A 26896-nucleotide genomic window follows, 5' to 3' on the forward strand; every position below is an offset into this window, starting at 1 on the left:
TGTTTCAACACCGAGCCCTCCACCGGTGTGCCCTTCCCTCCAACAGTGCCCCCAGTTTCCCACCCATTACTCCAGTCTACCCCCTCCTCCCTTTGCAGGCACAAATAAATTTACTTCCGATTGTTACAACAAAAGGCAAGTGGAATTATTATTATTATTATTATTATTTTTGCTTTTTGGGTCACACCTGATCATACACAGGGGTTACTCCTGGTTCTGCACTCAGGAATCACCTTTGGCGGTGCTCAGGGGACCATACGGGATGCTGGGAATCGAACCCGGGTCGCCTGCGTGGAAGGCAAACGCCCTCCACGCTGTGCTATTGCTCCAGCCCCGCAAGTGGAATTATTAAAACTTGGTTACTAAGAACCCATTTGCCATCATTGTCACATCGCCCAGGAACGTCACTAAAGGAACATCCTCATTGTGTCATTGTGTGAGGGTCTGCTGGGCCGTTGGTGCCAACTGAGCCTTCTGTGTTCCTATCCCGCCTCTCCAAGCTCGGTGGCTTCTCCGCAACTTTCCCAGCAGGTTTGCGGTGACCCTGTTTGGGCTGACAGTGCTCTGAGATTCTGGGATGTCCCACTTGCAGATCTGGAATAGCTTGGTGGCTTGGCAGTTTCCTGAGGTTCGTGGTGGAGCCGGGCCGTTTTTATGGGAGGGTGTCGGAGGTGACCGCTGGGCCTGCAGGCAGAAAGGGGACCCTGCCCATCCCAGTTCCGAGAAGGCCGCGGAGTTCTTGACAGGCCACCTGGGAAGATGCAGCCATATCTTGTATCTGTTCTTTTGGAGATGTGGCACCTGGCTGTTTCTCTGCCCACAAGGTGTTGGGTGTGGGCGGGGTTGGGAATGGGGTCTTCGGATTCTACCCGCCCCCATTCTGAGAATACCCCAGAGTTTTCTGTAAGACTGGTTCCTCCTGGGAAGAGCTCCCCTGCTCATTCTCTTCTGGTTCATGTTAGCTCTGAGTGTCAGAGCGCTTCCTGCTTCATCTTGTTCTGTAGTCCCCGGGCTCTGTGGGGAGCAGGGGGTGCAGCCACTGCCCCAGAATGTTGGGGGTCCTCCTGGGGAGGGTCCCGGTCACATTTTCTTCCTCGTGGGCCTCTGCCCCGGAACCTGGAGTCAGTCAAATGAGGCTGTGAACCGGAACCTGGAAATTGACGATGGATGGATGGGTTACAGTCTGCCGCAGCGTGGGGGATCCTGCATCCTCCTGTCCCTCCCAGCACATGGGAACCCACTGTCCTCCCCATCCTCACTGTCCTCCGAGTATGCCGGGGTCTTTCTCCCAACGAGTTGCTGAGATTGTCATGTCTCTTTTTTGGGGGGGAGGCGGGGGCTCACATCCAGCGATGCACAGGGTTTACTCCTGGCTCATGCACTCGGGAATCACCCCTGGTGGTGCTCTGGGGACCATATGGGATGCTGGGAATCGAACCCCGGTCGGCCGCATGCAAGGGAAACGCCCTCCACGCTGTGCTATCGCTCCAGCCCCCAATTGTCCATTGTTGTGTCTCTTAAGTACATCTGACGATGAATTATGAAAAGCAAATTGCCAGAGCCCTGGGATACAAACATGCAACAGTAACATTTGAAAGCCATGAGCTCTCTGATCCTTTGCTTCCTTCTCTGGTGGGAGCCGTTGCGCCTCCCTTCCTCACAGCCCACACGAGTGAGTGAGCAGCTCACTGAGGCAGCAGGGGAGAGGAACAGGGTCCCGACAGCTTCCTGCCGGGGCATCAGCACAGGCTGGGCACATGTCCCCTATCCTGGGCGCTCTCGCCACATGGTTTTCCCCGCACGGCGGTCCAGGGCTGGACCCGGGTCATCGCCCCTGTGAGCCTGTGCCCCCCACACCCAGCCACCCCCCACCCTGACGGCTTCCACGGCGTCCCCAGAGCATGTCCTGGCCAGGGTTTGGGATGTGTGTGGGCATGAGAGGAGCGAGCGGCTGGGACAAGGGACCAGCCGATGAATCAGGGGCTGACACCAAGTCTACCCAGTATCCTCTGTCCCCGAGCCTGGACCCTCGACCTGTGGCTGGTGGGGAGACCCAGACTTGAGGTCTTCTTTCAGAAGCAGAAATTTGTCCAAGTCTCTACATCAGCTAGTTGACCGATCAGTTGGGTCAGCAGTGGCCTCGGAGATTCCTGTGACAGCAGCGTGCTGTTTTCGTCAAGGTTACAGTGTTGCCTTCAATCAAACACACCTTGTGCTAAATGAAGCACCCCCACCCCACCCACCCTCACCCCCCTTGCCAGGTCAGCTCATGAAGGTTGCAGGGCTGAGGGGTGAAGACACACTTCTGGCATGAGGCCGACCTCTTTCCCTCCCCAGCTCCACATGGTCCCTGGAGCATACCTGGGGGTAGAGACCACCCCCCCCCCCACCAGTACCGAGTACCACTGGGTGTGGCCCTGAAGCCCCTGGTCACCACTAGGGTGTCAAGGGTCATTTTGGCTCCATAGGGACAGAGCAGAATTGCATCCTCCAGCCTTTGTATTGGGTTTGAGTGATAGCACAGCAATAGGTTTGCCTTGCACGCAGCCAGCCCGGCTGAGCCGGGTTCGATTCCTCCACCCCTCTCGGAGAGCCCGGCAAGCTACCGAGAGTATCTGTCCCAAGAGTATCTTGCCCGCGTGGCAAAGCCTGGCAAGCTACCCGTGATATATTCAGTATGCCAAACACAGTAACAATAAGTCTCAAAATGGAGACGTTACTGGGCCCGCTCGAGCAAATAGATGAACAACGGGAGGACAGTGACAGTGACAGTGACAGTGACAGACCTTTGTACTGAACCCCCGGCCCCAAACCACCAACACTCTTGGCTTGTGAGTACTGCAGAGAAGCAACCCCAATCCCCTAACCACACCCCCCCCCAAAAAAAAGTGGGAGAGTTTCATTCCAATAGCCTGGGTGGCCCGGAGAGAGTGTTTGTGATGTGTGCAGAGGTTTTTTAAATGTCAAGAGAGCGTGTGGGCAGGCTGGGTGCCCCTGAGCCGACTGTCCAGGACACAAGCTATTTTCTGGGTGAGGTGTTTAGGCTGTCAGTCTGGAAGACAAGTCTGTGGAGTCAGCACAATGCTGTCCCTTTGGAATTAGCCCAGTCTAAAAATAAATGTCCACCAGGGGCTTCATATTGTTCTTTTTTTTTTTTTTCTATTTTGGGCCCACACCTGGCGATGCTCAGGGGTTACTCCTGGATCTGCACTCCAGAATCACTCCTGGCAGGCTCGGGGGATCATATGGGATGCCAGGGACCTGCGGTACCAGGGGCTTCCTTTTATAGTGGTTGCAAACAATTACATTGGAGGCCAAGTGGCTGAGGACTCAGGGCTTGCTGCGGGGCACAGGTCCTGAGCTAGCAGCGGTGTCAGCTACGTTCCAGGCAGATGCTGCTGCCTTGGGAAGGATTTGCCAGCTGTGCCCAGCTGTCACCCAGGCAGAGGCCTAGAGGCCCAAACATGCTCGCTTGGAAATCACTGAGGCTTTGGAGTCAGCCCCTGAGTGGGAGTTGGCCATGTGCTCTTGCTTCTGGGGCGTTCCCTTCTCCGTGTAAGCCTGCGGGAGACTCTCTCAGGCCTGTGTTCAGGGGTAGCTTCTCCAGTGTGCCCTGGAGGGTGGGCGCTCTGGGTGTGTGGCCCGATTTCCGGCACATTTGCTCTCCAACTGTGCAAACCGGCTTCCCCCAGCCCAGGTTTGGGCTCATTCTGCCACCTCCAGGGTCTCCTCCGCTCCGCTTGGGCCAGAGGGCCACCTGGGGCCTCCCAGGGGCCCAGGGCCCTTCTGTCTGGAGGGGGAGGGGGGATCTCCAGCTCTGGCTTGTCTTGTTCTCCACCTGTCTGGAGACTCTCATTCCTTGGGACCAGATGATCTGATGCTGGATTGCGGGGCGGGAGTGGGGTGGGGACTGGGAGGGCGGGGGTCGGGCACCAAGGGGCAGGTCCTAGGGAAGATCTTGTTCCTATCTTCTCATGTGGGAAGGACCTATTCACAAGTCAGGGGGAGAGTGAAGGTAAGATTTGGGGAGGATAGAGGTGGTCGAGTGATGGTATGATGAAGCTGCAAGTCCCCTAGGCTACCCCTGGGATCAAGGCAGGGTGGGGGTAAGGGGGAGGTTGGTGGTTGTAATATGCCTAATCAGCCACTAGATGGCGCTGCTTCTCAGCCCCGTCGGGCGGGACCGCCTGTAAGCTCCAGCCTGGATCCCACCTTCTGCGCCAGCGCCCCTCTGTACAGAAGGTGGGAAAGTGGCCCTGGAGGTGGGACCTGTGCATCCCCTTCTCACCCACCTTCTCTGGCAGGGGAGGCCCGTGGTCAGCCTCGCTGTGGGAGGTGCAGGGAACTGGGGGAAGAAACTTCCTCCAGCTCAGGCAGATGCTGTGGGGCCGAGGGGGCACTGCGCACGCGCGAAGGTGAGCCGGTCTGGGGACCTGCTGGGAATCGGGCAGGGATCTGGTTTCCCCGAGGTGGGAGCGGTGAGTGATGGGGAGTGTGGGTGGCCGGGGATTTTATGGGTCCTGACCAAAGACGGAAGGCCCTCCAGAACGTTCTTGGAACTTTCCTCCTGCTTGCAGGAGGAAATTTTGCAATAAGGTGGAAGAGGCCAGAGAGCTCCTCGGGGATTCCCAGCAGGTAGAGACGGTCGGGATGGAGCCCAGAGGTCTCATGGCTGAGAACCTTCCCGCATATTCCATGCAGCTGAGGGCGCAGCAACCACACGCCTCCCCCCACTTCCCCGCCTCCCCCCCCCCCCCCCCCCCCCCCCCCCCCCCCCCCCCCCCCCCCCGCGTCCTTCCCTGCACGTTGGCGTAAAGCTTCGGGGGTTTGTTTCCACAGACGGGCTTGCTGCAATCTGCCGGTGTGTTCCCTGGATTCCAGCCCCCAAGACTTAGATTTCTGGGAGCTTTCCCTGTGATCTGCTGCTCCAGGGCTCCTGGTCACGGTGCTCTCTGCGTCTCTTCTTAGCCCCTGAGTCTCCTCTTAGCTCCTGTCTCTGCCGCCACCCCTGAGCACCTGTTCTCTTACCCACGTTTGGATTTGCTCTTGGGTGTGAGCAAACCAGCAAGGGGAAGCGTCTGCAGCTTGCAGAGAGAGAGAGAGAGAGAGAGAGAGAGAGAGAGAGAGAGAGAGAACAGGAACCGAGAGGGGAGAGAGAGGGGTGGGAGCTTGCAGAGGAGGCTGGGGAGAAAGAGAGAGAGAGAGAGAGAGAGAGAGAGAGAGAGAGCTTGCAGAGCTTGCATAGATATATAGGAAGAGAGCTTGCAGAGGGAGAGGGAAGAGAAAAAAGAGCAAGAGAGAGTGTGAGTGAGCAAGAGAGCGAATGAGAGCGAGAGAGAGAGAGAGAGAGAGAGAGAGAGCACTAGCGCAAGCGCATGCACGTAAGCTTGCAATCCAGACAGGCTTCAGAGCAGCCCCAGCTGGTGCAGCTCCAGTGTGTGGGGGGCAGGGGCCGGGGGTGGGGGGCAGCTCAGAGGCCCCCTGGGCGGAAGCTGCTGCATGACCCTCCCACCCTGAGCCTCTGCACATCACCTGTCAGCTGGGGGCACTGAGGGAGACACCAGGAATCTGCCTCCCCGCTACCGCTGCCGTTGTTAGGGAAACAGACAGGCAGGGCTGCGCTGCTGAGACCAGCCTCTCCGTCTTCCCTGGGAAAGAGGCTCGTCTCCAGCTTCCAGACTTGGTAAGTGCCGGGGTGATGCCGGGGAGAGACTGTTTTTATTAGTGAATCCATTAGCTGGTATAACCGAAACGTGCCGGGATTGTGGATCTCTTTCTCTCCTCTCTCTCTCTCTCTCTCTCTCTCTCTCTCTCTCTCTCTCTCTCATACATTGGTCCTTTCTGGGTGCTTTGGTAGTCAGTACGCATGTGACGAAGACCCCTTTTATCATCCGTGTTGCTCCGCCGTCATCTGGTGCGAAGCCTGTACACCCCCCCCCCCTCCACCCCTCCCTCCCCCCAGCGCCCGGAACAATTCTCATCCACATTCTGCCTCCCGGTGCCTTCCCCTCCCCTCTGTGAATAAATCCCCGTGTCATCCGTGTTCCTGGAATGTCAGAAATAGACTCGGAGCAGGGACCTGTCCCACGGGTTTGGAGATGGGCACCAGCCCCCGGTGAACGGGGCCCGCGAGCTCTGTCTCGGTGCGTCCATCCTTGCTGGGCGTGATGGAGTGTGGAGTTGGGCTGGCGGCGGGCTCCCAGCACCCTCCTCACTTGCTGAGAACCTTTGCAGGGAATGCGGGCGCGGGGCCACGTGACTTCACCCAGATCTCGCCGGCTCCCCACATTCCAGGGTTTTGCTCTTATATGGATACGCAGGAACTTCTAAAAATTATAAAGGAGATGCCTGAGAATCAGATCATCGTCGGCTGCCTGCCCCCCCCCCCCCCGCCTCAGCTCCCCGACATAGACACTCGTGTTCCTTTAAAGAGAGAATTAACTAATGGATGTTGAAGGTGCAGAAACTTTTCAAATCTCAGCTATGATATTTGACACTATTGATACTTTTTTACCTAAATAATAATTCAAAAATATATAAGTAGCCTAAAGAGTAGACAGACACAAATAAAACATTTTATTATATAAAAAAGAAATATGAGTCCATCAAAATTTAAAGCAGGTAAATTTTATGGTAGAGGACAGAATTGTGCCTTTAGTGAACTTAATATGGTAAGTTGATTTATAATGATACATACCTAACACTCAACAGGATACTTCAATTTAAAAAATAATAATAAAAGAGAAAAGAAAAAAAAAGAGAGAATTAGGAATTGGTGGTTTTTGTTTGCATGGGGCCCACACCTAACAGTGCTCAGGGCTGAGTCTCGGCTCTGTGCTTAGCGATCACTCCTGCCGGTGGCGGGGGGGACCACTCGCGGTGTCCGGCTGGGGTCGACCTTGTATAGGCCAGCACTTGAACATCTGTATGTTTTCACTGGTCCCATAACTATCTTTTACATTTTCTTGACTCTCATGCCAAGGGCTCGGCTTTGGCTGTGGCTGAGCCCAAGACTTGGGGTGAATCCCCGAGACCAGGTTGCTTCCTGGAATGAGCGCATCCTGCTTCCTTTGTTTTTATTTCCATCACGGCCCTTGTTCCGTGTGCTGTATCACTGGAGGAAAATCACGTTCTGGGATGGAAACATGGGGCAGCGCTGCTTCTTCAGGGCCATGACGAGTGGAGGAAGAACTGGATACTCGGGCACTGTCCCGACCCTGGGATGGAGGCAGGCGGGGCCCAGGGAGGAGGAAGGGAGGCCAGATGGAGCCGGTCAGCCACGTGTCCAGCTCTTTGTGTGGGATGTGTGCTCTTAGCTCATGGCCCGGGCTGCTGGTGGGTGGCCTCTTGTCTCTACCTGGGACCTGAGTGTTCTGGGGCCCCGCGGTGCGTGTGTGTGTGTGTGTGTGTGTGGACGGGGGGGGGGGGGAGGGGGCGGTTACTGCCCTGTGGGGTGCAAGCATCGCTTAAAAGGCGGGTTCGCTGGGGACACATACCCAAGCGGCTTGCAGTGTGTCACCTGTAAGCGCCCGTGACACCTGATGACGGATGAGGGACAGCCAGATGCAACGCCAAATTCTGTGCGGGGGTGGGGTGGGGGGGCGTGGAGGAAGCTTGAGAAATGCTCTCTGCAGGCTGTGGGGGGCGGCCCTTCACCACCGCCTCCTGGATCGGCCCAGATGGTTGCGGGGTGCCGGGCAGCTGGGGATCTGGAAGCAGTGTTTCAGCTTGGGGACCGCCAGCCGTGATGCTCAGAGCTTACTCCTGGCCCTGCCTGGGAGTCCTTCCCGGCGGTGAGGCCGGACTGAGCCGCACTGTCTCTCTGGCCTTAGCTTTGCTTCTTTGGTGGTTCTAGTGATGTTTCTTGAGTCAGATTCTGGTTCGAGTAGGCTGATAAAATAGCTGTAAAATCGGTGTAGGAGTCTCCGCTCGACACCAAGGTCCATTCCCCTCATTGCTGTGTGACAAGGATGGCGGTGAGACACCGGTTCTCGGCTGGGCCGGGTTTGCTGCCTCCCCAGGGGACCTTCGTCCAGAGTCACCTGGGCTGCTCCTTCCTTTCCCAGCTCATCCCCAGCCTGTCTGTCTTCCCCCTCCTTCCTCCTCTGGGAGTTGGCAGCGTGGGGGGATGTTCCTTGCCCACTGGCCAGGTCCGAGCTCAGCACGCCCTGACAAATCCACAACCTCGGGATAGCTGGGCAAGAGGACTGGCCTTTTGTGGGGGATGGGGCCTGGGACATGACTCAAGGGCTGGAGCATCTGCCTAGGTTGGAACCCCTGAGCGCTGCCTGACTCCTGAGCACTGCCTGGAGTGGCCCCTGCGAACAAAGCAAAAACTTAAAAGTTTATTTCTCGTATCAGTGCTTGGGTGGACCTGGCTTCCACGAATGCGGGAGAGGGAAAAGCTGGACTCAGTGACAGGGCCGTAAGAAGCAATGGTCAGGCTGCTTTCAGGGGGTCCCACTGTGCTGTAGACCCCAGGGTCACATTCGTGGCCAGACCTCTGGGTGTTTGCGGATATTCACTGCCCCAAGGATTCACTTTCTTGGTCAGCCAGGATAGGCTCCCGGCTGCCGTGTAGATCCGGACAGGGGTCTGCTGGGGGGGCGGGGGAGAGGGGCATTGGGGCAGCCCTGGAGGATGCCCACGGCCCGTGGGCTGAGTGGGGCAGAGCTCTGAGCTGAGCTCCTTGAGCTGGAAAAGCAGCTTCGGACATTGGGACCCAGAAGGGACTTCCCTCTTTGGCGGGCAGCTCGCCAGAAAGGTCAGGGAGGCCTTTCTGAGTCCACTCTGACTCGGTGTGTCCCTTCTTGCAGCGCTGGGATGGCCGTGGCCGCCAGGTGAGCATAGCTGCCGTGAGTGCATGCTTGGCTTCTGCCTTCCGTGGCTGTGTGCTCTGCCCCGTGAGTCCCGCAGGGCCTTGCCTGGTGTGCCCACCGCTCCACGCAGAATTATGGTTATGGTCCATGCTGCGGCCAGGCCCCAGTAGAATCCAGAGATCTACACCCCGGGAAGCTCTTTGCTGGCCTGCTGGCCCTGTCCCCCCTGGGTTGACTGTGACCGAGCCCGTCTCTGTCTATTTGGGGAGTGGGGAGAAAGTTTGTGCTCAGGGGCCCATCCTGGCTCAGTGCTCGGGAGTGACCGCAGGTGTGGTGCTTGGGGGATGCTCCCTGGTGCCGTGGATTCAAACGGGGGTCGTAGCCACGGCCACGGGCAGGTACCTCCTCTCCTGTGCTGTCTCCCTGGCACTCTGTCTTTGTATCTCAGGCCAACTCATGGCTCAGTGTTCTCTGGACCACGCCAGGCCTTGTGTGCACAGAGACACTTTCCACTCTGGAGGCGAGGTCGGGTTGAGGGTCTGGCCAGATGCTGTTTCATCCTCATCTTGTCTGTTTTCTTGGTCTGAACATGCCTTTGAGCAGCATTATTTTTTTTTTTAATTTTTATTAGTGACAAGGTAAAGGTAAAGGCCCTCCCGTTGATTGTCGATTTGCTCGAGCGGGCCCAGTAACGTCTCCATTGGAGACTTTGTTGTTACTGTGTCTGGCATATTGAATACTCTCGGTAGCTTGCCGGGCTCTCCAAGAGGGGCGGAGGGAATCGAACTCGGGTCGGCCATGTTGGCCGCTTGTAAGGTGAACGACTTACCCGCTGTGCTATCGCCTTGCACGCGGCCAACATGGCCGACCCGAGTTCAATTCCTCCGCCCCTCTTGGAGAGCCCGGCAAGCTACCGAGAGTATTCGATATGCCAGACACAGTAACAACAAAGTCTCCAATGGAGACGTTACTGGGCCCGCTCGAGCAAATCGACGATCAACGGGAGGGCCTTTACTTTACTTACTTATTAGTGACAAACCAAGAGGTACAGGTGTAGACTTACGAATTTCCATGCTTAGGTTTCAATCATACAATGATTAAGCACCCATCCCTCCACCAGTGCCCATTTTCCACCACCACGGGTCCCAGTATCCCTCTCCCCCCATCCCCCCATCCCACCCTCCCTCTGTGGCAGGGCATTCCCTTTTGTGTTCTCTCTCCTTTTGGGTGCTGTGGTTTGCAAAAGAGGCATCGAGTGGCAATCATGTTTGGTCTATGGTCTACTTTCAGCATGCTTCTCCCATCCTAGGAGGATCCTCCCACCACCCTTCACTTGGTGCTCCCCTCTCCATCCGAACAGCATCATTTTCATCTTCGATGCTGACACTGAAAGTTTTGGCCAAAAGGATCTTCATAGAGTTGGGTTTTTAAATGGAAAGGCCAAAGGAGCATCCTAGAATGGGGAAACCCAGGAAATGGGAACAGAGCATAGATCCCGGGGCCAGAGAGATAGTCCAGGGAATCCTGGTCTTGCCTTGTGTACAGCTGACTGTGATTCATCCCTGGTTCAATCCCTGGCACCGTCAATCCTGGCACCACACCAACCTTGAGCACAGAGTCCAGAATAGCCCATGGGCACTGCCAGGTGTGACCCACCCCCCCCCCCTCCAACCTGCCCCGTTCATAAAATATGGACTCCAGCAAATGAAGATCTGTCAGCGTTGATTCAGAAATTGTGACAAACGTGGATGCTAAGGACATCAACACGACCCTATATGGGGAATAGCTTTGTGATAATTCTGTGTCTCAAAGGGTTCTAACAATAAAAATCATATTTTGGAAAATCATCGCCCTTCTGTTAAAGGATACAAGTACCACCCCCCCCCCCCCCCCCCCCGTGCTTTAGAGAAAAGCTGTGGTCAGGCCACCTTCTTGGTTCTTCTCAGCTTGTGCCCCGCATTGCAGAAAGTGCTCCCTTTCCGACAGGTCCGAGTAGGTCAGGGCGGTGCCCAGCAGGCCTGTGACTTTCACTTGCCCCGCGCATGCTTAGTGCTTACTCCCTGGGATATTAAGGAAACCAGAGAGAATTTTTTTCCGCTGACAGCGTCACGTGCAGAGAAAGTGCATTGGCAGCTGCCAGTAGCAGCCCTGCGGGAATGCTTCCCCCCAGCACGATAGCTGGACAGTGGGAGGTGGCCCTTGCCTCACTGGGCCTCCCTGGGGGATAGATGCAGGTTGCTGTAACTCAATGCCCCTGAAGCCGGAGGAAGGAATAATGGTCCCCGTGTGTGTGCCTGACTAGAGAGCTGTGCGCTCAAGTCTGTCTGAGAGGGGCTAGAGCAGCGGGTAGGGCATTTGCCTTGCGCACAGCCAACCCAGGTTCGATTCCCAGCATCCCATATGGTACCCCGGGTACCGCCAGGAGTAATTCCTGAGTGCATGAGCCAGGAATAAGCCCTGAGCATCACCAGGTCTAACCCAAAAAGTAAAAGCAAATTAAAAAAAAAAATTAAATGTGTTGCTGTTTCAAAACAAATCTGAAAAGGATTTTATTTTATTTCCCCATCAAGTAAAAGTAATAGTAGCATCAAGTGTTAAAGCTCTAAGTAGTTGGAAAAGTTGATGAATCCCCTCCCCCCCCCCCCCCCCCCCCCCCCCACCGCTGCTTCTCTGTGGGCCTGGGTACAGGGGCCAGTGTGAGAGGTGCTGGACTCAGGGCCACCGTGAGGCTGTGCCACCATTGCAGTGACCGGCTCAGCACTCACCTGGCCTAGGGCTGTGGACATGGAAGAGGAAGTATCAGGGAACTGTGTCGGAGGCTTAGTCGGTGGACTTCTCCCCCCCCCCCCCCCCCCCCCCCCACACACACACACACACACTCCCTTGCCTTCCTTCCTTGTGTGTGCGGAAGGTTTTCTGTTGGGGACACTGGCATTATTCACCTCAGTGCTTGGTAAGGTTGGCTTCATAGCCCGTTTGGGTGTTCTCTTGGCATTCTTTCATTTTTTATTTTTTGTTATTCATTTTTTTTGGTCATACCCGCGATGCTCAGGGGTTACTCCTGGCTCTGCACTCAATTAGGAATTAATCCTGGCAGTGCTCAGGGGACCATATAGGATGCTGGGGGTCTGAACCCAGGTCTCCTGCATGCAAGGCAAACATGCTACCTGCTCTACTATCGCTCTGGCCCCAAGGGGTGCTGTCCTATACCCGACAGTGCTTGGGGGTCACTCCTGGGGTGCTTGGGGGACCATACGGTGCCAGGGATTGAACCAAGAGCATCTATGTGCTAGGCCAGTGCCTGGACCCCCAGCCTCTCCCTCCAGCCTCCTCTGCATCCTTGCTGTGTGGGTATGGGTGTTAGATCAACAAGGTAACTCGGAAAATGGATTTCTTTTTCTTTTTCTTCTTTATTTTGGTTTGGGGCCATAGATGACAATCTACTCAGACGCGGTTCTTGGCTCTAGGCTCCGAAATGACCCCTGATGGTGCTCGCAAGACCTTAAGCGATGTCAGGGATTAACCCAGGGTTGGCTGCATGAGGAGCAAATGCCTTACCTCCTGTACTGTGTCTCTGACTCCAGGAAGCTAATTTTTTAAATGAATTATTTAAACATGGTCAGAGAAAACTGCAGGGTAGCAAACAGGATGACAAAATCCATAATGTCAGTGGTCATGAGTGTTTGCCGTCTCTGCGGCTCCTGATGTTACGGTAAAGTATCTCTCAGACTCCCTTTTCACTCATTTATTTCCCATAAATAGCACCGAGATCACATATTAGGGACGTACCTGTATTCTAAGGTTCAGTCAAGTTCCGTTTTCTCCTGATGATCGTGCCACCGGCCTCATTTGTACTTTTATTTGATCCAGTTGTTTTGTCTAAATTTAGTTTTCTTTAATTGGATAAAACACCAGCCAAGTCATAGTTATGATTTCCAGTGTATTACGTCAGCCTTCCATTCCAGTCCCCCCGGCAGGGATATTTGTTAGATTTGAGCTTGTCACGCCATGGTCTGCTTGGGAAATACCCGCAGATACATGCGTCTGTTTGCGTTGTATCTTGCTTGTCAAGCACACCTTCCTCTCTGCAGCTCTGAAGCCCAGCGTGGTGGGGTGTTTTGGTTTGTTTTTCCTCTTTACCAGGTTCTGTAGTAATTCCCAAAGCGGTTGATGGGTTGTTGGAAACTGAGGCTTCCCAGAAGATGTATCAGGACTCCAGTTCCTGGGTAATGTTTGGTGCTGTCCACCTGGGCAGGGTTTTCTTCCATCTCTGCAGGGGGGGCAGGAAGCAGCTTCTTAAGTGATCTGGAGGGGTTCCTGATGTGAGCTCCTTCTCTCCCTGCTGCCGTCCTTACCTTATTCACCGTCTTTCTGTGAATAGGGATGGGGGATGTCCCAGTCTTGCCCCTCATTTTATACAGATGACCTGCACACACCCCATCCTGCCTTCCCTCCCCTTCTCACGTCTTCGTGGTCTGGCACTGCAGCCATCGACGTCTTTCCCTGCCCCAACTCTGAGCTGGGAAAGGGACCCGAGAGACACTTCCTCCTGCGGGCCCCAGGAGCAGAGCTGGGGTGGGCACAGAGACCTGTGGGGGTCCAGGCTGCCCTTTCCCATGTGTCCCTCGACCCTCAGCATCCTGGGAGTTGGGCAGAGGGTCCCCAAACAGTTGCCTTCAAATCTTCCTGACTCCCAGCCACCTCTTCCAGGAGCGGGTGTGGGCCATCACGGGGGACTGTGATTCCTGCCCAGCCAGGGGGTGTCTACACCCCTTCTCCAAAGCTCGTGCCCACTCCTCCCCATGCCCTCACCCAGATCCCATCCCCTGGGCCTCCATCCCTTCGGGGGGACCTGATGAGTCCATTTCTCACTAGGAACTGCCTGAACTCTCCTTCTGGGATCACATTTCATCCATGGGTTCATTGGGGCCACTGTGCATCCATTCAGCTCTGTCATGAAGGATATTACAAATTCTTTCCAGCAGGCCGGGAGGTCTCCAAGGACAGGAGCACATACTTTACCTGCTGGAAGCCCAGGGACCGTCCCCAGCTCCACCTGGTTCCTGTGGCACAGTCAAGAATGACCTCTGGGTGGGCCCTCACTGACCACCACTGGGTGTGGCTCCCACACACAGATGCTTGCTAGTGTGTTTGTATGACCCTGTCAAAAGTACTTTTGCGATTATTGTGGGCTGGAGCGATAGCACAGTGATAGGGTGTTTGCCTTGCACATGACCAGCCTGGCCAACCCGGGTTCAATTCCTCCGCCCCTCTCAGAGAGCCCGGCAAGCTACCGAGAGTATCTTGCCCGCACGGCAAAGCCTGGCAAGCTACCTGTGATGTATTCGATATGCCAAACACAGTAACAAGTCTCACAATGGAGACGTTACTGGTGCCCGCTCGAGCAAATTGATAAACAACGGGAAAGACAATGCTACAGTGCTAGAGTGATTATTGTGGTGGCAATGAATCCCATTCTGCTCTACTCTGCTGCTATGGGGCAGGGAGAGAAGAGGTGAGTGTGAGCTCGGGCGGGTGTAGAAAGCCAACCTCAAGTTTCCATGCCTAGCGAAGTCAGGACTCAGTCTCTCCCTCAGTTATCCAGAAGCCGAATATAAGTAGAATTAGAATCGAAATAAAATCCCTTCCTCTCGGATCTGGATTTTCTGATCTCCTACCTTCCTTCCGGTTTGGAAGGTCATGTTGGGCAAGTGCAGCCAATAACTCTTTGGATTCAGTGCCAAGGATTTGAGCACTGACTTAGTATTAGAGGAAGGATTTTAGTGCAGTCCTGTATAAATGTTGGTAAGGAGATAATAATGAGAAGTGCCTTTCAGACTAAGAAAGAGATTCCTTTTTTGAAAGACCAAGTTAACTGCAGTGAAATTAGTAAAATAACTATGCTGGTAAAATCTTTTTTTATTTTTTTCCTCTTTGGGTCACACCTGGCAATGCTCAGGGGTTACTCCTGGCTTTGCACTCAGGAATTACTCCTGGCGGTGCTCAGGGGACCATATGGGATGCTGGGAATCGAACCCGGGTCAACCACATGCAAGGCAAATGCCCTACCCCCTGTGCTATTATGAGGCTGAAGTGGAGTCATGACAGGCTCCACTTTAAGACTAAAACTCAGCATGCCTAAGTCTCGGTATCCCCCATCAGAAAGTCCCAACTTTTTAGAAAACAGTATCACCCTGGGCAGATTAAACCACCCCCTGGCAGCAGCCTATGAGAGCAGGGGGCTTGGGCAGTGGCACCCAGCCAAGTAGAGAGGGCCGAGGGAGTGGAGCCACAGGACCGGACAGGGACCAAGAACTGGAAACATAATGTTGGTCCCTGAAGTCATGGACCAGACAGGGACCAGAACTGGAAACATATTGTCGGTTTCTAGAAAAAAATGCTGTTATGTAACCAATCCCTATATAAGCTGCTTAGAATTCAGAGTCCGGGTCCTTGTCAAGACTCCACTGCATTGGATGAGACTTGGACCCTAGCTCGAGCTATTGATAAAGGGGCCTTGAATTTGCATCCTCACGTCTGGTCTGGTCAATGTGTGAGCGAAACTCCCTTCCTGGGACATAACACTATGGCTCCAGCCCAAATCTTTTTTTGTTTAAACTCTCTTTATAAATAAATAAAATTCTCTGTTTGGGAGTTGAAGGCTCAGATGCATTCAATCTTACCTTGACTATTTAGTGGGGCCAAGCCAGGAATGGGGACTGATCAGAGCAGCGTGTCCCACAGTTTTTCAGGAAAATTCTAGAACTTGAGCTATTAAATCTTACCAGTAGCTCAAAAATCAATCAACTGCTGTTTTGAAGAATGCAGCTGTCTTATGTTTGTTTTGGGCAATGCTCAGAGGTCACTCCTGACTCTGCACTCAGGAATCCCTCCTGGTGGGGCTCATATGGGACCATATGGGATGCCGGGGATTGGACTTGGGTTGTCTGTATGCCAGGCAGGCCTCCTACCTGTTGTACTCTCACTTCGGCCTGAAAAATGCAACTGTTTTAGCCATGGAAAATAACCATGTGGTAGAATGCCTCATAATTTTTTTTTAATTGCCTTCTTTTTTGGATTGGGAGGCCCTCTGACTTGCTTACTGGGTCTCACACAGACTCCATCTGCACGCCCCTTTGTAGACATGGCTGCATTTACAAAATATTAAGTATGATTCATTTCCTCACGGTAATATTTATTTTGCTTCTCGTGTATATGCAGCAGGTGGTTATCCGCGTGCAAAGAGGGTTAATCTGTTTCCATGACCGCAAGATGTTCACAACTTGTTAGACCCCAAGAGTTTTCAGCCACTCCCTCCCTCTGCACGCCTGAAGAGGTACGGGGGGAGGGGCTGGTGATGAAAATTACTCTGGACTTGGCTGATGCTGATATTTCCTTGTATCGACTTGGCAACTGGTTGGGGCATACAGGAACTAAAGTTTTTTGAGGTCTAGTTAGGGTTTTGTTTGGGTGTTGCTAGGGGAAAAGTGTACACCCAGGGATGCTCAGGGGAGCGCGTTGTTATAAGGATTTGAACTGAGGATGGCAGGATGCAAGCAAACACCTTAACCCATTTTTGTTTTGCTTTTGTGTTTTAGTGAAGCAAAATGGTTTCACTCAGAAATTTTTGTGTGTTGCGGGGAGGGGAGAGTGGAGGGAGAGAGGTGGCCAAGAGAGAACGTGGACTTCTCTAGAGGGGTGAAAGCCAGGAGGCCACATCTCCGGTTGGAATGCCGGGAAATTGCTGTGTTGTGTTTAGTAGTTGAAGTGTGTGTGTGTGTGTGTGTGTGTGTGTGTGTGTGTGTCCCTAGGTTCCATTGATGACACTGGAAACACACAAAAAATGTCCATAATGTTTACATCAAACGTGCATTGCATAAAAGATTTCCGAAGTATCTTTCCATTAGTCACATAAGTTTTACAAAGAGAAAAAAGGTACTTAAGTGGTTTGTTTGCGAGACGAGATGAAATTTTCCAACTCTGAAATTTGAGGGAATACAAAGTAGAAAGAGAAAGTGGAAAGTCTATTTAAAAAACAAACAAACAAAAAACAGAAGGGCAGGAGAGATAGTCCAGACGATAAGGAGCTTGCCTTATATGCAGCTGACCTGGGTTACAGTCCCCAGTGTTGCCATTCTTAAGTGAAGAGCCAGGAGTAAGCTCCAAACACCACTGGGGTGTTCCCCAAAACCAAAATATTTATTTTTAAATAAGGTTAGAAAGGAAGGAATTTAACATTAGGATCAACTAGAACACGTTATCAGCAGTAAATATTCAATAGGGCATGAGCCCTGTGGAGTATAGCTCATTGAATAGCTGGGTTTTTATTTTTTGGGTTTTTGTTTTGTTTTGTTTGGGGGCCACACCTGGCGATGGTCAGGGGTTACTCCTGGCTCTGTACTCAGGAATCACTTCTGGCAGTGCTCTGGGGTTATTCTTTACTGTGCACTTGGGAATCATTCCTGGCAGTGCTCAGATGGGATGCTGGGGGCTCAAACTTGGATTGGCTGAATGCAAGGCGAGTGCCGTACCCACTGTACTATTGCTCCAGCTCCTGAATAAATAATGCCCTGTGCATGATCTCAAGAGAGTCAGAGCAGTCTCCCAACTCTAGCAAATAATACCTTCTCGATTCTCAGAGCCCTCTTCATTCAGGCCTGCGGCAGGCCTTCTAATCAGCTGACAGTGAAGTCATGTGGTCTCCCTGCTCCTCGTCCTGGGTCAGTGGGTGTATCCTCAGCGGCCGGGCCTCCAGTCCACCGGGAGGGAGCTGTTATGTCCACAATGGCCCAAGGAATAACAGAGATTAAAGAGACGTAAACAAGAGTCACCTGGCAAAAATATTTGGCCTTTCTCAAAATCTAGAAGTTATATTTAGGAGAAATGTTTCGGGTAAAAATATTTGCAAGTTTGTTTTATCATCAGAAGTGTCTTGGGTTATTTTAACTTGAGAGTTGGGTGGGGGAGGGGTGCGAAAGCTGATCAGGAGGCCTCGGGAGTTCGTCACGGGGAGTGGGAAATGAGATGATTAAGTTAATTGGTGCCACATAAGAATAGAAACCTCGTAGGAAGTCGAATCTTGAGATTCCGGGACTTCTATTAGTCATTAGCTGAAGGCTGGTGGAGAAACGGTAGAAACCACCAGTAATTAAGACACGAGAAAACAATTGTGCACAAGGGCCCTTAGCGTTTCCCGGGGCTGAGGTAGAACTTGGTTCTGGTCCGGTCCAGCCCCTCTGCCCTGCACACGTGTTTGGCTTCCAACCCCACTGCTTCTCGATGTGTTCTGCTTTCGTCCTCCTGCCCTGCCCGGCTCCCCTCTCTGTTCTCGGAGCCCCACTTACCTGGCCAGATCCGGTGGCGTCCCCCGCCTCTGTCTTCCAAAGAACCCCTTCCCCAGTGCCCTCCTGGCACTGCAGCAGAGGGTCCGGAATGCTCTCTCCAGCCTGGGGCGTGGGAGTGTCTCTGGCAGCGAGGCTGAGTCCAGGTGAGGGGCCCAGAACTTCTCAGGCTGGACAACTCACCTGCTGTGTACAACAGGGACGCTGCCTCCTGTCCCTGGGGCTCCTCGGGACATACCCGATGGAGAAAGGGAACCAGCCCCTTCTGGCGTGATGGGATCACAGAGAGATCTGCCGGAGGGCCAGCATTAAGGAGTTCTATGTGTGTGCCAGGAGGCTGGGGGTACCCCCCTCTCTGACCCCAGAGCTTGTTCTAACAGACTTCCGGGGATGTGCTCTTTCTTTCCAGGGTGAGGGGTAGCCTGGGATGTCGCTGCACGGTGATGGGACTCCGAGGCCCGCAGAAGCAGCCTGTCCTCACACGGGGAACCTCTGTGCACTGTCTTTCCACTGGAGCTGTGTGCTAAGATTAGAAACCAAAACATTTCCTCGCGCAACTCCGATGTATGGACTTAAGAGACAGTGTGGGGCTCTCTGGTGGTCCCAGCCGGCTGGGCAGATGCTCTCTTAGCCACGACAAGCAGCCGCTTGCTCCTGGTTGCATGCTGGAACACAGGGGGTCCCGTCTGACTGGGGCAGAGACAGCCGGGGAGGGAGGCTCATTACCAGGCCTCCAACACCAACTTGGGGTTCTGTGGCAGCATCCTCCCCCCCCGCCCCAACACACCTCAGGAGAGTGAGTTCATTTGCTGGGATTACTGGGAGGTAGGTTGCCCACAGTGGACCCTGGATGGGAGTTTTTGGTGCAGTGCATTAAGTCTCTCAATGTCCCAGACTTGGGCAGAAATGCCAGTAAGTTCTAAGAATTATGAGCTTTTAGGGCCCCTGAATCCACTACACCCTGTCTATCTATTTATTTATTTGAGTTGCGGGGGGCTACATCTTTCTGGTCCTCAGGCCTGAGTTCTGGCAAGTTCCCTTCCCACTGTACTTTCTCTCTGGCCCCACCAACTTTTAAATTTCCTTCCTTCCCTCCTTCCTTCCTTCCCTCCTTCCTTCCTTCCTTCCTTCCTTCCTTCCTTCCTTCCTTCCCTCCCTCCTCCCTCCCTCCCTCCCTCCCTTCCTTCTTTTCTTCTTTCCATCCTTTCTCTCTCTCTCTCTCTCTCTCTCTCTCTCTCTCTTCTTTCTTTCATTTGTTTCTGGGCCTCACCTGGCAGTGCTCAGTGCTCAGGCCTTAATCCTGGCTCTGTGCTCAGGGGACCCTATGGGGTGCTGAGGACCAAACCCAAGCTGGCTGCACGCAGGGCAAGTACCCCGTCCCACTGTACTCTAACGTTAGGCCCTCTACCTTTTAAATTAAAAAAAAAAACTTCTTTGTCCTCACCACAGCTTGGCATGCACCCCGCCTCCCAAGGCCTGCTCCCCGCCTGCTCCCATGCCCGGGATCTGTGGATGCTTGAGTGGGGTGCCCATAGAAGGTGGAGTTGTGTGCTTTGCCCAGAGGGGGCCAGTCCTATAGGACAGGACGTGTTGGTTCTACGATTCAGACACCCAGGGGCCCCTCCTGCCTCCATCCAGAGAGTTCCTGTGTTCGCGGGGGCGTCCACCCATAGTGTGAAGGATTAAATATCGCCCCGGTCCGTGTCTTGAGCTTTCGGCTCTTACGGGGACTTCGGGCAGCGATGCAGACAGAGGTATTGGCTTCGAGCGGCAGATCCATCACTCCACACGAGCTGTTTGCACGTAAGAAGGCTGCACCTCCCTCCTCTCTGTCACAGGGGCTAAAATTGGAAACAGGAGTTTCTCCCTCCCTAGGTCATAAAAATAATTTGGAATTAGTAGAGCATAAAAGAATGTGGTTTTTTTCTCTGAGTGTTCAAGCCCCTCTCCGCGGCTGGGAGCCTTGGGGTGCCTGCCCCAGTCTGGCCTTCGAAGCGTCACATCTTAGGACAGGGCCTCGCTGACCCCGGTGGCGGAGCGGGTTCTGAGTGACCGGCTTTTTCTGCCGCCTGAGAGTTCTCTACCAACCTTCGCCAGAAAGGCGCCTCAGACCCGCCGCCGCATTCCTGCATTAATCAGTCCGCACTGAGGCTGCCGGGGCTGCAGTGCCTGGATTAGAACCCCGTGTTCTCAGGACAGGTGCCCGTCCCAGCATCTGGCAGACTGTCGCCCGCCTACAGCGATTATTCTGGGCAGTTTACCAGTCTTACCTGCGCGTTTGTTTGTTCTGCCCACAATGTCAGAGATGGGCTGGAACCCTCCCGCGGGAGAGGGCGGGAGTTGGTTTAAAGTTGGCCCTTGCTCAGGAACGAGCGCTCCGTTCTGGTTCGGATCTCCCCTACCGGTTGGATTGTGGGTACCCTGCTTTGAGGATGCCAACCTGTGCATGGTTCCTGTCATCTACATGCCGGTGGCTCCTACACTGTCATCTTGGGTGCTTCTCTTTATAAAGATGCTGGCCACCGGGACGCTTCTCCGTGGCTACAATGTGAGACTTTGAGACTCAGCCTCCATGTGGTGGCTGGTTCCAGTGGAATCTACCAGCCCAGTGCCCACCAGAAACCACCACTGGAAAAGGTTGTGGGCACCGGGGAGCCCCAGAACTGAACGTGTGAGCCCCATAATCATGTGTGTGATTTCCCCCTCCACCCCCAGACATCACAATGACAACAGCACCAGAGGGAAGGGAGAAAACTTCCATTGTTGATTTGTGACCTAGGGAGTGAACTGTAAAGACCTTGTGTATTCCTTAGCATGAATCACGAGAAGGGCTACCGAATAGGAACCGAAGTTAGAAAGGAGGAATAGAGAAATGACGAAGACAGGGGCCCCAGAGATGGGACAGTGGGTAGGGAGATCCGGCATGCAGCCGACCCAGAGTTCCATTATCGGCATCCCATATGGTCCTCCAAGCACCGCCAGGAGTTGATCCCTGAGTACAGAGCCAGGTGTCACCCCCACCCATCACCAGATATGGCCCCAAAACAAAACAACAAAGAGATGACTGAGATAAAAGTAAAAATCATTGAACAGAATGTGTAAAGGATGAATCAGTCCAATAGCTGATCGTTTCAAATGCAGTATGCTACCATCTTCCTGGGGAATCAGGAAGCAGACAGATGCTAGATATTAGAATAGGACCAGGGGACTCAGGCTTCCAGGAAAAGGTACAATGGAAAACCCCAAGGGTCCGTCCTTCCTTCCTTCCTTCCTTCCTTCCTTCCTTCCTTCCTTCCTTCCTTCTTTCCTTCCTTCCTTCTTCCCTCCCTCCCTCCCTTCCTCCCTCCCACCCTCCCTTCTTCCCTCCCTCCCTCCCTTCCTCCCTCCCACCCTCCCTTACCCTCCCTTCTTCCCTCCCTCCCTCCCTTCCTCCCTCCCACCCTCCCTTCTTTCTTCCCTCCCTCCCTCCCTCCCTCCCTCCCTCCCTCCCTCCCCCCTCCCTCCCTCCCATTTTTCCTTTCTTCCTTTCTCTTGTCCCTTCCTCCTTCATTTCTTTGTTTGGGGCCATACCTGGTATTGGTCAGGGCTTACTCCTGGTTCTATGCTCAGTCCTGGAGGATTCAGGGACCATATGGGGTGCCAGAGATCTAACCCCAGTTGGCTGTATGCAAGGCAAACACCCTACCCACTGTACTATTGCTCCAACCTGGATATCTTAGCAAACACAAGCCACCAAAATTGATCCAAGAAGCTTGGAAAACTTGGAGTCCAATCCCTGGGCCGGGAGAGAGACAGCGCAATTTACAGTTCCCCTTGAAAAAGGAACTAGGAGACTGAGTTCTCCAGCTGAATTTTAGCTGATCTAAACACAAAGATGGAAATATTTACACTCAGATATATATACCATAACAAAATATGGGAAAGTTCCTAGTGCATTTTGTAAAATGAACCTAATTACAATGCTGACACTTGATGAATTTTAAAGAAGTCTAAACCACTATCATGTATGAAAATAAACAGAAATTAAAAATAGTTTCTTAACAAACTGGAGAGGGGTTGGGGGTGTGAGGAGCTGGGAAGGGCGGAGGCCCCCAGCACCACGGCTCAGCCCGTAGCCACCCATCTTGGTTTTCCAGTGATCACCATCCTTGTTTTTTTTTCTTTTTTCTTTTTTTTTTTTTTTGCTTTTGAGTCACACCTGGCAATGCTCAGGAGTCATTCCTGGCTCATGCACTCAGGAATTATTCCTGGTGGTGCTCGGGGGACCATATGGGTTGCTGGGGATCGAATCTGGGTCGGTCACATGCAAGGCCAACGCCCTATCCGCTGAACTACACTGTCACCTTGGGTGATCGGCCCCTGATCACCATCCTTGGGCTTGGCGGTGTGGTTTAGGAATAGCTGGAAGCAGCAGTTCAGTGGTGCTCAGAATCAGAGAGTGGAACAGAACAGAGAGACCCCACGGCCTCCTTCCACAGGAGAAGTTAACAGCAACATGCTAAAATGAACAGTTCATTCCATATGAGAACAGAAGACATTAGATGGTGCAAACAAAGCGGCCTCCCTCTCTGGGGGCATAGGGAGGGATCTCTGTCTTACATCATCATCATCATCACACACACACACACACACACACACACACACACACACAATCCCAGAATCTTCCAAGAACTTAAAGTAAACCAACCATTCACATTTATAAGAAGGTGTTGTAAGGAGTCCCTTATTCTCCTGCCCGTGAGCTAGTCACATTAGAGAGAGGTACTTGATAACTGGATGATACTAGTTACAAGGGGCTGCCTCCTAAAATATTAATAATGCTTATTGGCAGGGAATAATACCCCTTAGGGAAAACTGGGCAAAGGGCATGCGGTTCACAGACAGCCAGTGCAGACAGTTGGCAGATGTGTGAGAAATAATTTATACTCTCTGGGGAAATGTAGAGTAAGTCAACAGTGAGACCTTCATTTAAGCCCACTAGGTTGGGTCAGAATAGAGGTGAGTCAGTTGGCTGCCTTGCCGGGTTGCAATTGGAGGGGTTTATTCTCATAATTCTGGTGGAAATGTGAATTACCGTGCTTTATTTGGGAAGCAAGATGGCAGTCACAGGCAATTGGATATTAATAAGCCTTTCAACTAAGCCGCTTTCCTCTGTCTTCTAGAATAAAAGTGTCTCCACACAAAATCCTAGGCCTGTGTTTCTGGTTTAGCACCACGATGGTGGTAAAGTAAGGCTGCAGCCAAGGCCAGGCAATTGGAGAACAGAAGCTTCTGGAATATTTGTAGAGCGTCTCATTGCACCTGACCAGAAGGATCTTAGAGCTGGCTTTTGTGGTTGTTTTTTGTTTTGTTGTCGTTGTTATTTTGCTTTTTGGGTCACACCCGGCGATGCACAGGGGTTACTCCTGGCTCTGCACTCAGGAATCACTCCTGGCAGTGCTCAGGGGACCATATGGGATGCTGGGGATCAAAACTGGATCGGCTATGTGCAAGGCAAATGCCCTACCCACTGTGCTATAGTTCCAGCCCCTAGAGCTGGCTTTTGGAGGGGTTCTCTGACATGTGGATGCATGAGAAGCAGGGTGCAGAGTCTGTAAAGCCAGGTTGCAAAATGCAGCCACCCAATCCTGCCACTCCTAAACTGTCTCTCTCATGCCGTTTTGCATGCGCGCTGATGGTGCGGACGCAGCACCTGATTCCCCCAAAGGCTGGCAACTTCTCCAGCTTGTGCCTTTCTTCCTCAGCGCTGGGGTTGTAGGTGCTGGGTGGATATGGGCTGCCTGCCGGCCATGGAGTTGGGAAGTCCTGCTGGCCAGCCGAGGAGCCCAGAGGACACAGGGCAGGGCGGGACTGGCTGGTGGCCTGACTTGCTCCTGCCTGTTGTGACCTGGGTGCCTGGCTGGCGTGGGCGCCCCGGGCTCTGCTGTCCCCAGCCTGACTCAACTTTCACGTACCTGGTCACCAGGCCTCCCCAGTGCCCAGTGGGCTGGGCTCTGGGGCTTCTCTGCCTCCAGGTCTCTGCAGGAGAGGCATCTCATCCTAATTCCCCGATCTGCCATGGACGGGCGGGTCAGCGGGCAGGAGGGAAGGTGGAAGCGAGCACGCCCCCATGCCTGGCCCTTTGCCAGGGATGCTCTGAAGGAAGGTGGCAGGCAGTGACCCACTGCTTGCCCGTCCCCATGAGCACTCCTCTGTCCTCGACTCACGGCCTCCCCACGGCCTGGCCTTGCCTGGATTGTTTCTGGTTCGGGCTGGCTGCAGTAACTTGTCCATGAACTTTCCCACAGGCTCTGAGCAGATGCACTTTGATCAGGTGACTGCTCAGGCCTGGAGCGGGGGGTCACCGGCAGGGGATGAGAAACGCCCAAACCTGGCTTTGCACTTTGTCTGGGTGGGCCCGTGTCCCTGCGCTGCTCTCCAGACCCTGCAGTGCCCGTGTCCTGTTACTGACAGCAACACAGAAGGAAGGGGCGAGGGAAAAGTCCTTAAAACATGAAATGCTGAAGCTGGAGCAAATGTACATACAGCAAGTAGATCATTAGCCTTGCACCCGGCTGACCCGGGATTTTTCCTCTCAGTTCCCTGAGCACAGAGTCAGGAGTAAGCCCTGAGCATCACTGGACGTGGCCCACAAACCAAAATAAGTAAATAAATGCTTAGAAAATTAAGAAAAAAAAAAGATGCTTCTAGAGGGTTTTCTAGACTCGTGTGCATCCTGTAGTAAGAATTCCATCACTTCTGAACTTGAAAGCTTCAGGGAGGTCTCGCTGGGAAGACCTGACACTAACAGGCATGAAAGAGCTACTGATTTGCAGTGGGACTCGGACAATGTCACATGACCACGTTGGGCTACCGTGATCTCAGTTTAAAGTTCTTAGAGAAAATAAAACACCTGCAGGATACAATGGGCTATGTCCATTTAATTGGATCAATTTTGGTGACTTGTGTTTGCTAAGATATCCAGGTTGGAGCGATAGTACAGTGGGTAGGGTGTTTGCCTTGCATACAGCCAACTGGGGTTAGACCTCTGGCACCCCATATGGTCCCTGAATCCTCCAGGACTGAGCATAGAACCAGGAGTAAACCCTGACCAATACCAGGTATGGCCCAAAACAAAGAAATGAAGGAGGAAGAGACAAGAGAAAGGAAGAAAGGAAAAATGGGAGGGAGGGAGGGAAGGAAGAAGGGAAACGTTACTGGTGCCCGCTCAAGCAAATCAATGAACAACAGGAGGACAGTCTTATGTGCTATGATTCTTTATAGCCCATAGGTGAGGGCAATCACGCTCCTGGCTGACTGCGCTCGGTATGACGCCCTCAGCTCCATCCTTGTACCGACAAACTGTACAATTCTGTCTTCTCTAATAGCAGAGAAGTATTTCACTGTGTGTATGTACCATAGGTTCTTAACTTGTGCTTCTATGTTCATTGCTGCACGGTTCACAGTAGCCCGAATCTGGAAACAAACCAAGCATCCAAGAACAGATGCCTGGCTACAGAAACTCTGGTACCCAAGGTATTTCTTTTTTTTTTTTTTTTTTTTAATTTATTTATTGAACCACCGTGAGAACAGTTACAAAGCTTTCAGGTTTAAGTCTTGGTCATACAATGATCAAACACCCATCCCTTCACCAGTGCATATTTTCCATCACCAAGAACCCCATCCCACCCTTCCCCATGCCTGTGAGGCAGATGATTCCCACTTTAATCCCTCTCTACTTTGATTACCTTCATTATTTCGTACAGTCCTCAATTTTTTTTTTATGGGATGCCATTTTTTTTCCCTTTATTTTATTTTATTTTTTTTAAAGTTGTAGATTTACAATTTTTTGTGCTTTGGTTTCAATTATACAATGATCAGATACCCATCCCTCCACCAGTGCCCATTTTCCACCACCATGGATAATATCCCTCCCACCCCCATCCCCGCATCCCCCCTGTCTCTGTGGCAGGGCAATCCCCTGTGTTCTCTCTCTCCTTTTGGGTGTTGTGGTCTGCAAAAGAGGCATTGAGTGGCAAACATGTTCAGTCCATAGTCTACTTTCGACATGCATCTCCCCTCCTGGGAGGATCCTCCAAACATCCTTTATTTGGTGCTCCCTTCTCTATCTGAACAGCCCTTTCCTCTAGGATACCCGGCTGGCCTCTAAGTTATGGAGTAATCCTCCTGGTGCTGATCTCAGCTATTCTTGGGTATTAATCTCATACTTTGTTACTTTATATCCCCCAGATGAATGCAATCTTTCTATGTCTATCCCTCTCTTTCTGACTCATTTCGCTTAGCATGATACTTTCCATATTGTACCACTTGTATGTAAATTTCATGACTTCATCTTTTCTAAGAGCTACATAGTACTCCATTGTGTAGATGTACCAAAGTTTCTTTAACCAGTCATCTGTTCTTGGGCATTCAGGTTTCTTCCAGTTTCTGGCTATTGTAAAGAGTGCTGCAATGAACAAACAAGTGCAGATGTCACTTCGACTATACATTTTTGCCTCTCTGGGATATATTTCCAGGAGTGGTATTGCTGGGTCAAATGGGAGCTCAATTTCTAATTTTTTGAGAATCGTCCATACTGTTTTCCAGAAGGGCTGAACCAATGGACATTCCCACCAACAGTGAAAGAGTGTCCCTTTCTCGCCACATCCACGCCAGCATCGGTTGCTTTTGTTCTTTTGAATGTGGGCCAGTCTCTGAGGTGTGAGATGGTATCTCATTGTGGTTTTGATCTGCATC

General features: G+C 52.7%; 1 protein-coding gene across 3 annotated transcripts in view; it reads left to right on the forward strand.

Annotated features, from left to right (window-relative positions):
- The window catches only part of NEDD4L (NEDD4 like E3 ubiquitin protein ligase), a 267112-nt gene that overhangs the window by 85599 nt on the left and 154617 nt on the right, over nt 1-26896 (forward strand). Inside the window, exon 1 of one of the 3 annotated variants that reach the window (XM_056138059.1) lies at nt 5669-5683. The exons of the other annotated variants lie outside the window; for them this stretch is intronic. The gene's annotated coding sequence lies outside the window, so the exon portion shown is untranslated. Of the gene's footprint in view, nt 1-5668; nt 5684-26896 lie in introns of those variants that run through there. 3 annotated transcript variants of the gene reach the window in all.

The sequence above is a fragment of the Sorex fumeus genome, unplaced genomic scaffold (assembly GCF_029834395.1).
Source record: "Sorex fumeus unplaced genomic scaffold, SorFum_2.1 ptg000128l, whole genome shotgun sequence".
In the NCBI taxonomy this organism is placed as follows: domain Eukaryota; kingdom Metazoa; phylum Chordata; class Mammalia; order Eulipotyphla; family Soricidae; genus Sorex; species Sorex fumeus.